Source organism: Galeopterus variegatus, unplaced genomic scaffold, assembly GCF_000696425.1.
Source record: "Galeopterus variegatus unplaced genomic scaffold, G_variegatus-3.0.2 Scaffold1669, whole genome shotgun sequence".
In the NCBI taxonomy this organism is placed as follows: domain Eukaryota; kingdom Metazoa; phylum Chordata; class Mammalia; order Dermoptera; family Cynocephalidae; genus Galeopterus; species Galeopterus variegatus.
Genome location: NW_007727780.1, coordinates 340993 through 354281, shown reverse-complemented (window position 1 = coordinate 354281; position 13289 = coordinate 340993). Strand labels below are relative to the sequence as shown.

The following is a 13289-nucleotide window of genomic DNA, read 5'->3' as shown; positions in this document are numbered from 1 at the left end:
TTGCATTTTTCAGAGAAATATTGAGGGGAAAAAGTCAACACATGTAGCCAACGATCTCCTACGCCAAATTATGGGGACTGAAAAGGCCAGTATTACCGTAAAAGGAGACGTTTGAGTTTTAGCTCTGAAGGCTTATTCAGGTTTCAAAAGTTAGTGGGATAAGATTATTTCTGCTGAAATGAATCTTGACTAAACACTGGAGTAAAGGTCATAGACATGAGTCAACCTACCATGTTCTTTAGTTAAAGTTAGCTGATAATCTGAAATTAAAAGTATGCTAAAATTCCTAAATCCAGTCTTTTGGAAACCTGCTATTAAAAAACCTTTAAGGATTTACTAACTTAAAGTGTAAGTGCAAGGGGACATGAGCTCTAAGCCTGTCCAGTTCCCCATTTGGGAGAAAGGAAGTGTTTCCTACAAATTGCTAAATTTTGCACAAGGGAGAAATCTACAAATACTAGGGCATGGAATTATTTTCATTTTGTTCCAAGGGGATTCTTCTCTCACAGTAAACAAACAGAAGGAGGAGAGAATCTTATCCATGGTCTCTTAATCAGAAGTGGTCACTTGGTCTCTATATTCTCGAATCCAAACAGTTTTTTTGTTTTTTGGTGACTGTCTGGTTCCAGGATCTGAACCATTGACCTTTGTGTTACAAGGCCATGCTCTAACCAGCCAGTCCCACACAGTTTTTAAAGCAGACTGTGGAAACAGACAATAGAGCCACCTTCCTGTAGCCACAGACAAGGTAATGAGCTTGTATCTCACTAAAGCAAAGATCAACTTGAACAATTATCCAGAGTCACTGTTAACTGTACTAAAGCGTAAAGTTCACCACTCTATTATTTTAAAGGAAGTTGTCTAAAAATAAGAATTCAATTAACCCTGGGTGAGAAAAATCAAAACAAGTTATACTCACTAATGAGTTGTCTATACAAGGCCAATCAATGAGAATGCACACAGCTGCACTTGACACAAAGACATGATGACAAAGCCCTACCTGGCAAGTCGGTATTTCTGTTAACTAAGGGCAGAGTAAGGGAGAGCAAAGAGCTACTTCTGTTAACATTTTACTATCAAGATAGCATGGTAGAAACTGTTCCCAATGGGGCCGGCCCGTGGCTCACTCGGGAGAGTGCGGTGCTGATAACACCAAGGCCATGGGTTCGGATCCCATATAGGGATGGCCGGTTCGCTCACTTGGGAGAGCATGGTGCTGACAACACCAAGTCAAGGGTTAAGATCCCCTTACTGGTCATCTTTTAAAAAAAAAAAAGAAACTGTTCCCAAGGACAATGTGTACTCCATTAATGACACTGAATAAAGCAAATGCATTAATCATTTTTTTTTTTGTTTTGTTTGAGAAGCTTGCTTATCTCCCTTTTGGACATTCCAGTATACTTTGAAATGATTCCATATTGGTTTAGTCCAAGAAGCAACAGTAAAAAAGTCACTATCAGGTAGGTGGTAGGGGAGAAGCAGACTGTGGACTTGCTGTCCCACCCAAGCAAACACAATGAGACACGATCATAATCATGAAGTACATTTTAGGCTTTTCTTCTTTTACTGTGAAGAAGTGTTTTCACCAACCCACTCTCTGCAGTGACTTTTTACTAGATGGCTGCAAATTTCCTGGAATCTTTGTTGTTTTTCAGTGGTCCATTTATTGGAGACAAAAATTCTAGGCACTAGAATGGGAACAAGGTAGTCAACCAACCACAAAAACATAACAAAACAGGAAACACCTGACAAAACAGATGGATCTGGATAGTAATAATCAGAAACACCACAGAGACCACACCCACGTCAGCAGGTAGAAACCAGGCTCTTTCCCATTGGAAGACTTTTATCAGTCATCAGCATCAGTTCTCTCCATCCTTATAGCTGCTCTTCCAGCTGCAGGATGCTATGAGGGTAGAAAGATGCATTAGACAGTCTCTGCCTTCCAGGAATGTGTAGTCTGGCGGGAGAGACACTTTCAACCAAATGAATGTGGGCAGATTAAAAAACTGGTAGATTAGAGATAGAATACGTAGGGGAGAAATCCCATCAATTTTAAAGGATAAATAGAAGTCTACCAGATAGTCGAGACTTAATATTATTTCACAGAAAAAGGAAGAGCAAGAAATAGCAACACTGAAGGGCAGGGTTCAAAGGAAAGGAGGAGGAATTTAGAAGACAAAAATACATAGAGACCAAGTCTTGGGGCCTTGCATGCCATGCTACGTGTCATCTTGACTTGACCATAGAGACATATATTAGGAGGCTTGGAGAAGGCAAAGGAGGGCACGAAGCCACCAAGCAGAACTGGTTTTTCTTGCACTTATTCTAGTGCCCTTGGGTAAGCTAATTAACATCTCTAAGCCTCAATTGCCACGTCTGCTAAACTTGAATAATAATAGTTACTATTTCTGATGTGTTGATGAGATGATTAAAAGGATATTCTGTGCAAAACCTTTAAGATAGTGCCAAGGAGCCAGTGTTTAGACAGTGATGAATATTTAGCTAGTTTGGTCAGAGATGAAAAATCTCTAGGTCAGAAATTAGTAAAGTGTAACATTGCAGTGATAGTGAGGATGAAATCACTTTGAAATATGTTTAAAGTTTATTTGAAAAATGGAAGATGGTGTTTTTTTAGTCATTACGATTATACAGAAATTATACATTCTCATTATTTTAAAAAATTAATCCACTCAGAGAGTTACAAAGTAGATACATGTACATCACCCAAAGTTATGCTGTTACCAGACAGCTGTTCCAGATTCTTGGTCAAACCATGAAGAAAAATCTTTCATGGGACTGAGAGGAGCCCACATCACTGCCAGCACCCATACAACAAAAGGAAAGGAAGAGGGAGTCGAAACACAGGGCTTTATTACAAAGCAAAAGTACATGCAGAAGTATGCACAGGCATCCCCACAAGTGAGAGTGCCCCTGGATTCTTAGGGGGAGGGTTTATATGCTGTTCTGGGACAGGGTGTTTCTCTATCCTAAGAGGAGGAATATTCAGCCATGGGGGAGGATTGAGGGTCATTAAGACCTAACAGGCTGGTGCAAGGTTACATCTGCTTCCTGTCATGCATCCCTGAGTTTCTGAAGTTTTTTTTTTTTTTTTTTAAAGATGACCGGTAAGGGGATCTCAACCCTTGACTTGGTGTTGTCAGCACCACGCTCAGCCAGTGAGCGCACCGGCCATCCCTATGTGGGATCCGAACCCGGGGCCTTGGTATTATCAGCACCGCACTCTCCCGAGTGAGCCACGGGCCGGCCCCCTTCTGAAGTTTTTGATGATGTGCAGTAGGCTCACTTTTCCCTTAACTTTGTCCTTTCTGGTCTAGTGTCAGGGGTGGAAAGTTGTGTAGGGGTTGTCTGCACTTTTGTTCCTCTTAGTGCACTGAGGTTTTTGTAAACCACAAAGTTCCAGGTGTAGCATGCTGATGGGTAGGGTGGTTAAGTGGTCATCAGTTCATTATGGGTTCATTAACTGCAAAACAAGGAGGTGGCTACTGCTGATCCAGCCTCTCTGGGGTGTGTCCCTATTCTGTCCTCCCTCACTACCACTTAGGAAAAAAAAAAATCCTTTTTAACTTTGGGTGATCAGAATTCTAGATATTACTTTGCAATGAGGCAGATAATTGAGATGATAGGCAGAACTCATTTTATAGAATAGATTTTACTATATAAGCTATTTTTTATATACACAGCATTAAATTTTATTTTGCTTAGATTTAGAGAGATGACACCGAAAAAACTGAAACTGAGGAAATTATTGAATTTTAACAAGAGATATTAGTTCTTTCCTTAAAAAGAAAAAAAAAAAAAAAAAAACCCTCTTTTAGTACAGAGGAGAGAAGTTACTTAAACTGCATATCAAAGTGGCTCATACAAGCAAAAGGTGATACAGAACAGTTACCATAAAATTTTTTTTAAAAAGATGATGACAACAAATACAGATGTCCTCAATGTGGAGAAATTGGAACCCTCATAGTTGCAGGTGGGAATGTAAGATGGTGCAGCTACTCTGAAAAAGTCTGGCAATTTATCAAAAGATGAAATATATGGGGCCGGCCCGGTGGCGCACTGGATAGTGCGCCGCTTGGGAAGCGCGGCGGCGCTCCCGCCCGAGGGTTCGGATCCCACATACAGACCGGTTCCCGCTCACTGGCTGAGCGAGGCGTGGGAGCAACACCGAGGGTTGCAATCCCGTTGCCGGTCCCCGGTCCGGTACGGGGGCAACACTGAGGGTTGCGATCCGTTGCCAGACACGGAAAAAGACAAAAAAAAAAAAGAAATATATGGAGTCACATATAGATTCAGCAGTTCCACTTCTAGGGTATACCAAAAGAATTGAAAACATATGTCCATACAAAAACTTGTACATGAACGTTTACAGCAGTATTGTTCTTAATCGCCTAAAAGTAGAAACAACCCAATATCAATCAACTGATGCATGGAATGATATCTCTGTCCATACAGTGGAATACTATTTGACTATAAAAAGGGATGAAGTACTGATGCGTAATACAACATGAATGAACCTTGAAAACATTATGCTAAGTGAAAGAAAAAGTCACCGAAAAGCAAATGTATGATTTAATTTATATGAAATGTTCAGCTAGGGTCTGGGGGAAGAGAGTATGGGAAGTAACTGCTAGTGGGTAGGAGGTTTCTCTTTGGGGCAATGAAAATACCTTTTTTTTCCTTTCCCCTATGGCAGAACTTTTATTTGGGCTGTCAGATCTGCTCTGCAGCTGTGCCCACCTGGGGTCTATGTCCCCACAGGCCGCCCATCACAGGCTGAACCTTCCAGATGAAGAAGTTTGTTCAGAACTCACAGAGCTGGGGGCCTCCCAGCTGGGACAGAGGGCACAGCAGGTCGTGTGCCACAGTAGTTGCAGGTGCATCCTACAATGAAAATATTCTAAATTATTGTGGTGATGGCTGCAAAGCTCTGTACGTGTACTCATATACACTAAATTTTAAACTTTTTTTTTTTGGTGGCTGGCCAATAAAGGGATCCACACCCTTGACCTTGGTGTTATCAGCACCAGGCTCTAACCAACTGAGTGAACCAGCCAGCCCCAGATACTTTAAACAGGTGAGTTTATGATATGTAAATTGTCTTAATAAAGCTGTTTTTAAAAAAACAAAGCAAGGGCCGGCCCGGTGGTGCACTGCTACAGTGCGCCGCTTGGGAGCACGGCGGCCCTCCTGCCGAGGGTTCGGATCCCACATACAGACCGGCCGCTCACTGGCTGAGCGAGGTGCGGGCATAGCACCGAGGGTTGCGATCCCGTTGCCGGTCCCAGTCCGGTACAGGCGCGATGTCCGGGACGGGCGCGACACTGAGGGTTGCGATCCGTTGCCGGTCACAGAAAAAGACAAAAAGGAAAAAAAAACAAAGCAAGTTTCTTTAAGGGGTCAAAAATCAGACTTGCCCAAGATTTCTCCATGCTGAATTCAATGAAAAAGACGATACAGCAATGTCTACATAACCCCAAGGGAAAGACTGACCTAAGAATTTTATACTCAAAAACAAAAGCAACAGGCAGACTGCTTGAAAAGGCCACTCACGGATGAGATCTAGCCAAACAAGAAAGATTCAAAATGAAGAACTCAGCAATGGAGAAGTCAAGGTTAGGGACTAGAGGTGAAAATTGAATCAGTTTAAATACAGAATCGAGATTAAACAATAGGGGAAATATGGTTCAAATAGAATACAAATATTATAAACAAAGGAAGATAATTCACTATTTTAGAGACAAGGGGGAAAATGATAAAATTCCTTCCTTTTGCCCTTCCTCTGCCCATTGCTTTTGTTTGTATTTCTTTATGTTGTTAGTATAGATTCTAGGCTATACTGTTCTACAGGAACAAGCAACTCCAAAATCTTTGGCTCACTAGCACCAGTCTATTCCTTGCTCATGTTATATATCTATCTCTGGTTGTCCCAGGGCTCCACTCCAGTCATCTTGGGACCCAGACTGACAGAGGTGGAACCATCTCGCAGCTTCCACAGTAGGAATACCTGGCCCTCATTGTCAACACCGTAGGGGCGCAGATTGCTGGAAGAGGTTGACGCTGACAATAAAAAGCTTCAGCCCAGAAGTAAGACTTGTCACTTTGACTCATAGCCCACAGCGCTGTCTTAACTGCAAGGGGCAAGAAAACATAATCTTCTAATGTCCCTGGCAGAAAGGGAGGACTCGATATGGGTGGGGTCTAGAAGGGTCTACCACAGCAAGAGACTTGGGTCGAGCCAGTTGGATCTATTTTCCCTGGAGGTGAAGTTCATTGCCAAGATGCAAAGGGTTAGGAATGGTAGAGTCTCATGCCTCTAGCGCTGGAGAAAGGACTTCCGGTTTCCTGGGGCAGTAAAATCAGCAGCACTTTGTCTGGGGTGCATTTTAGGGTCTATGCTCATCCACAGCTGCCTTGTTGTCCTCAAAGGACCAGTGGTAAGGTACAATTTTGGCTGTGGTTCTTCCTGCCCAGCCTTGGAGCCAACTTGCTTCACTACCTCTCCAAAGAAGTCCGTGTCTTTCCATAAAATCTCCATCTCCTTAAAGGAGCCAAACAGGATTTTTGTCATTTGCAATTGAGAACTCTTACTGATAGGGACTGCTATGCAGCAGTTAGGACCACCAGACAACTGGAAACACTATCCAACATTAGCTTGTTCTGAATATGAGGATAAGACATAGAATAGAAAAGCCAAATTTGTGGTTTGGGCATAAAAGATTTTACTCCCGGTCCCCAAATGGGTCCACTACTAGAACTACCCTGGTTAGTTTGGCTTTTATGAGACCTTTATTTCCTTTAAGAATAAGAACAAAAGAAATAATGCATCCTATCAACTATGCAGGGACATACTTATACATGCCCCTTTCCTTTCTCAAATTTGAGAACTCAGGATTTTTTTCATCAGTAATTGAAAACTATCCATAACTCTGCCAGCAATTCAAGGTGAGAGACAGGAACAGTTTCTCAAGTATTAAACTGTGGCTAACTGCCAAACCCATTTGCAAAGGAAAGTGAGGTGCCAAGTCATTTCCAGCTACAAAAAGAATCTATACAACGCACATAGTGAGCGAAAATATTTGTAAATCACATATCTGAGTTGTATCCAGAAATATAAAGAATGCTTTGATAACACTAAGGTCAAGGGTTTGAAAGTCTGCACTGGCCAGTTGCCAAAAAACAAAAACAAAAGAATACTTATAACCCAATACCAATAATAAAAAGACAGCCCAGTTTAAAAATTTTGAGTAGACATTTCTCCAAAGAAGATATACAAATGGCACATTAAAAGATACTAGAGAAATGTAAATCAAATCCACACACTTCAGGAAGATGGCTATAGTAAAAAGGATGGATAATGACCAGTGTTGTCAGGTATGTGGAGTTATTGGAACCCTCACACACCGCTGGTGAGAATGTAAAATTTCCTTCCAGTCCCACTATCCATGCCTTTGGAGTTTAATGGTCTCCTCGAGGATCTCATCTCAAAATGCAGCAGTGCTCCTTTAATGCAACGAGTCTTTTCTGATCACAGAAGTTCAACAAGGTCAGGATGGTTAGTATTTGGATAGAAGATGCTGCTTTTTTGTTTGTTTGTTTGTTTGTTTTCTTTAAAAGATGACCGGTAAGGGGATCTTAACCCTTGACTTGGTGTTGTCAGCACCACGCTCTCCCAAGTGAGCTAACCAGCCAACCCTATATGGGATCTGAACCCATGGCCTTGGTGTTATCAGCACCACACTCTACCGAGTGAGCCACGGGCTGGCTCAAGAAGATGCTGCTTTTTAGGAAAGACAACTTCTACTACATTGGAATAAGTGCTGGCCTGGTGGTCTCAAGAGCAGGACAGTGGTCTTGATGTGGCTGACTATGCTTTTGTGGCATGGTCTGGTCACTCTACCTTTTGGGGCTCAATTCTCTTATCTGTACAATGAACACTTTGGACTAGAAAATTTCTAACTCTTGTGTTACATTTTCTGTCTATAACAGATACAGATATGTGTTATTATGGCAAGTAAGACCAATATTCACACTTTGGGTTGCCTTCCATACTTTTCTAAATATTCCTATTTTCTTATTTTAAAAAAATTAACATCAGTCCTGGATATTTTATTTAATTTATATTTATACTAGTAATATTTAATTTTACTTGAATTACAAAGGTAAAAACTTTCAAAGATGCATTTCCTAATTCACATGGCGAAAGTTGGTTCCCCTTGCAGTGAGGAACACGAGGTCACCTTTCAGGTGAGTTGCAGGAAGGGAAGGAAACAAAAGCCACCTTCCTGCGTCTCCTTCTGGTCTCCAGAAGGAACTACTGTTAACAGTTGTTAACATCTTTTTTCCATGGAGTGACATGCAGAAAGAGAAGTAGTGTATTGTTTTAGTCCATTTCTGTTGCTTCTAACAAAATACACAGAAATGGGTGATTTATAAGAAAATGAAGTTTATCGCTTACAGTTTGGGGCTGGGAAGTCCAAAGTCCAGGGGACACATCTGGTGAGGGTCTTGGTGGTGGCAACAGTGACCCAGGGGTATCACATGGCCGAAAATGGCAGAGCAGAGAAAGACTGATTTCTCACGTGCTCTTCTTTTAAAGCCATCAGAACCAGGCCCCTGACCACCATTATTAATCCATTAACTATAGCACGGTCCTGCAATCTAATCACCTCTTCAAGGCTCCACCTTTTAGTTACCGTAATAGGATTTCCCACTCTCCACAGTTACAGTGAGGGTTAAGCCTCAATGAGGTGGGGGGTCATCCAACCTACAGCATTCTGCCCCTGACCCCCTAAACTCATGTCCTTTTCATATACAAACACATTCCTTTCATCTCCAAATTCTTAACTTGTTTCAACTCAAAAGTCTAAAGTTCAAAGTATCATCTGTGAAATCAAAACAAGTTATCTACTTCCAAGATACAATGGTGGGACAAGCATAGGATACATACTCCCATTCAAAAAGGGAGAAATAGGCCAAAAGAAAGGGGTAACAGGTTATAAACAAGTCTGAAACCCAGCAGGGCAGGCATCAAATCTTACAGCTGGTGAATCATGTACCTTGACTCCATGTTTGATGTCCTTTGCACGCTGGTGTGGGGGTTGGGTCCCCAATCCCTCAGGCAGCTCCATTCCTATGGCTTTCCTGGTCTGAAGTGACGCTTTAGTTCTCACAGGCTGGTGTTGCATGCTTGTAGTTCCACAGGTCTAGTGTCTCCATGGTGGTCCTGCTGTCATGGCTCCACTACGTGTGGCCTTGGTGGGGTTTTTCTGCTGCAACTCTGACCCTACACTTCCTCTTGGCATTGCTGTAGTGAAGACCATGCGGTGAATATGCTTCTCTGACAGATCTTTTCCTGGGCCCCCAAGCTTTACCATGCATCTTTTGAAATTGGGGTGGAGGCTCCCAATTCTCCACTCTCTGGCATTCTACGAGCCTGCAGACTTACCACATGGATGCTGCCAAGGCTTCAGGTTGGTATTTTCAAAAGCTGTGGGTCCAGCCACACCTGGGGCCCATTTAGCCACAGCTGGAACAGCCAAAGCAGGTGGGGTGCTAGTGCTGGAAGCAGCTTCCCAAGGTGGCCCTGAGTAACAAGCCCGTGGAGAGTGCCTCAAGATCATTCTGTCTCCCTAGGCCTTTGGGCCCGTAATGGAAGACTCAGCCTCCAAGATCCCTGAAGTGCCTTTCAGGGTTCTCCAGGGAGACAAATCAATAGGATGTGTTATAAATGTATGAGAGGGGATTTATTAGGGGATTTAGGTCACATGATTGTGAAGAGAAGTCCCATGATAGGCTGTCTGCAAACTGGATGCTGGGAGCGTGACTCAGTCCAAGCCTGAAGGCCTCAAAATCAGGGAAGCCAATGGTTTCCTTGGTGTAAGTCCTGGAACCCAAAAGCTGAAGAGTTTCGAGCTCTGATGTCCATGGCCAGCTCCAGCAGATATAGAGAGAACTTCACCTTTTTCTCTGTCTTTTGTTCTCTCTGGGCCCCCAGTGGATTGGATGGTTCCCACCCACATTGAGGGCGGGTCTTTCCCACCCAGTCCACTCAGGTTCTCATGCTAATCTCTGCTGGAAACACCCTCATGAACGCACCTAAGAAGATAGCTTTACCAGATTTCTTGGCATTCCTTAATCTAATCAAGTCAACACCTGGAATTAACCTTCACAGGCTTCAAGGTCTTTTTTCCTTTCTCTTCATAATCCCTTTCCTCTATACTCAACTCAGCAAACAGACGCTGGGCTATACCCTTGCTTTTATGGCCAGGCTGAAAGTTTTCCAATTTTTTGTCTTCTGCTTTCTTTTCAATTATAAATCTGGCTTTCCCTCATGCATTTTCTGCCATAAATCAACATAGGCTGTTGCAAGTAGCCATGCAGCTTCCTTAATGCCTTGCTGCTTAGAAATTTCTTCTGCCAAATACCCTGAGTCAGCACCTTCAAGTTCCACATTCCAAAAAACTTTTGGGCATGAACAGAATGCAGCCAAGTTCCTTGCCAGTTCATAGCAAGGGTGATCTTTGCCCCAGTTTCCAGTAAGTTCCTTTTCATTTACATCTGAGACCTCCTTAGAGTGGTCTTTATGGTCCATATTTCCTTAAGCATTCTGGTCACCACCATTTAACCAGTTTCTAAAACATTCAAAACTTTCCCTGGTTTTCTTGTCTTCTAAACTCCTACCAGCAGCTACACTTTTTCTAGCCTGCTTTCCCAAATTCTTCCAGCCTCTTCTCAACACCCAGTTCCAAAGCCACTTCCATGTTTTCAAGTATTTATTATAAGGAACACCCCACTTCTCTGGTACCAATTTCCTGTATTAGTCTATTTCTGTTGCAATTTCTTGTATTAGTCTGTTTCTATTGCTTACGAAATTTATTTCAGGCTAGGAAGTACAAAGTCCAGGGAATACATCTGGTGAGGGTCTTGGTGGTGGCAATAGTCCAGGGGTCTCACATGGCAGAAAAATAGCAGAGACAGAAACTCTTCATTTGCTTTGGAGAGATGGGTTAGCCCAACATCTCTCCTAAGGTCACCGGTTTTCCTGAATAAAAGCTGACTTCCATTATCACCAACATTTGACTTTCAAGTGGCTTGTTTTTGAAAGGGGGCTGGCAGCCAGCCCTGAGCCCAGTAACAGTATGTGCTTATTAGCCATTTGCATTACCTATGATGTGCATTGCCTATTCATGTCATGGCCAATTTTTCCTTTGGGTTTTTTGTCTTTTTCTTATTGATTCGTGATTAGTCTATAATCACTCTGGACGTTAACTTTTTCACTGTTAAAAATATTGCAAATATTTTTCCCAGTGTAAAATGTTCTCTTTGGCCTTGTTTTCCTAACAATTTTGCTACTTCCCTTTCATTCACCATCATGACAGCAAACACGTACCTTCATGTTATCTCATTTCAAGAAAAAGCAAAACAAAAAACTAAGCTCCCAATTTGCCCTTGTTTTTAAACACTAAGTTCTCTTATGTCAGGAAAACATTCATTCAAGTTAGCCTGGGCTTGAAGTTAATGAAGGAGGTTTTTCTCCCAAAAAATTCAGGAAGTTTTATTCTGAACCCACCTGCATGACAGCAGAATGTCATTTCCTCTGAGTGCCTTTCTCCCCCTTTTTTGCTTAGGAAGCACAAGTTTCTTTGGACCATGAAAGAAAGTGAGCCAAAACGCCGGGTACCAATCAAGCTTTATTAAAGAAAAGGAATCTGCTGGGCTGCACTCAAAATGGAGAGCAGCACCAGGCATCGGGGTGGGACAGCGTATATAGGCTGTAGGGAAGGCTGATGTAATCAGGGAGGGGTTTGGTGCTGGTGTGGAAGATAAGGCTGGCTGATGCGGTCAGGAGGAAGGTTGGCGTTTCTGTTTCTCAGAAACCATGAGGTTTCTCATAAGGGAAAAGCTGATGGCCATTTTGTGCTCGGTGTGTGTAAAATGGCTCCAGCCATGTCCAAGATGGTACCAGTCAGGTCCGAGATCCATCAGACCACTGGTCCACAGGCCCTCCTCCTTTGAAAGAACACACTGAAGGACAGAATGCAGACATGTGGTCTGTGTCATACTTTTTTTTTTTAATTGAAGCATGATTGATTATACATAATTTGGGGGGTACAATGTTGACTACCATCACCTGTGTACAACATGTGTTGATCAAATCAATATTATTAGCATGTTCATTATTACAAGTCATAATTATTCTTTATGCCCCTTATCCAATCTCTCTCCACACAGCCTACATCACACTTAAATGTTGCTTGTTCCACAGCACACCTGGTTCACAGCCTCAGACACTTTTACTAATTCTTGGTCTTTGACGTACATATTCTGAGTGTACTATATGGGCCTTATATACCTAACAAACTATGACATGTGGCCTCTGTTAAATAAAAATTATAGTAAACCATTGTTCTGGACTAAGTTCCTGCACTAGGTCCCAAAAGACTGGATTAAAAATCAAAACAGAGTCACCCCTGCTAAGTTCCATGTCACTTGGGCTGTGGTCTGACCTGCCGAGAAGTCAGGAGAAAGATAACAGCCAATTTCCTAAAGAGGTCAGTTTAAATCTTCAATAGGTATGATCATGAAGTTCTCTGTGCTTTAGTCCTTACACAAAAAAGAGAGCCTGAAGTAACCTGATGTTATTTTTCTATTGTTCTGTCTTCCTGTCCCCCACCTTACAAGGAAAGTAACTTGGAAATAACCAATCCACTTTTTGTTCTTTGTTTTTGCTTTCTTTAGTATTGTTATGGCTATAAAACCAACCTCTTCTGCTTGGCTCATTGGAACATATATTCTGTTTTATGGAGTAACTTGTTGCCCAATTCTAGAATCATAATAAGGCCAGTCGAGACCTCAACTAAATTTGTTGTAATTTTGCTCTTTGACACCTCTTATCCCTTGCAGGGCCAAGGTGACACAGAAGGGACAGAGAAGGATATCAGAGAGTATGCACTTCCTCACCTCTGGTGGCTAAGTAAATATTGGAAATTGTTGTTGTTGAAGTAACATGTGGAAACTGCCCTCCATTCGCTATGCTTGTCTTATAGTAAGGTCTGTGTAAGTGGTGGCTGTTATTACCATACACGTTAATATACATTTATTTTTATTTATTTATTTATTTCTTTAAAAGATGACCGGTAAGGGGATCTCAACCCTTGGCTTGGTGTTGTCAGCACCATGCTCAGCCAGTGAGCAAACCGGCCATCCCTATATGGGATCCGAACCCGCGGCCTTGGTGTTATCAGCACCGCACTCTACCGAGTGAG

General features: G+C 42.3%; 1 pseudogene; it reads right to left on the bottom strand.

Moving 5' to 3' along the window:
* Positions 1-1334: 1334 nt before the first annotated feature.
* LOC103595056 overlaps positions 1335-13289 on the bottom strand; it is a 31562-nt pseudogene continuing 19607 nt past the window's right edge.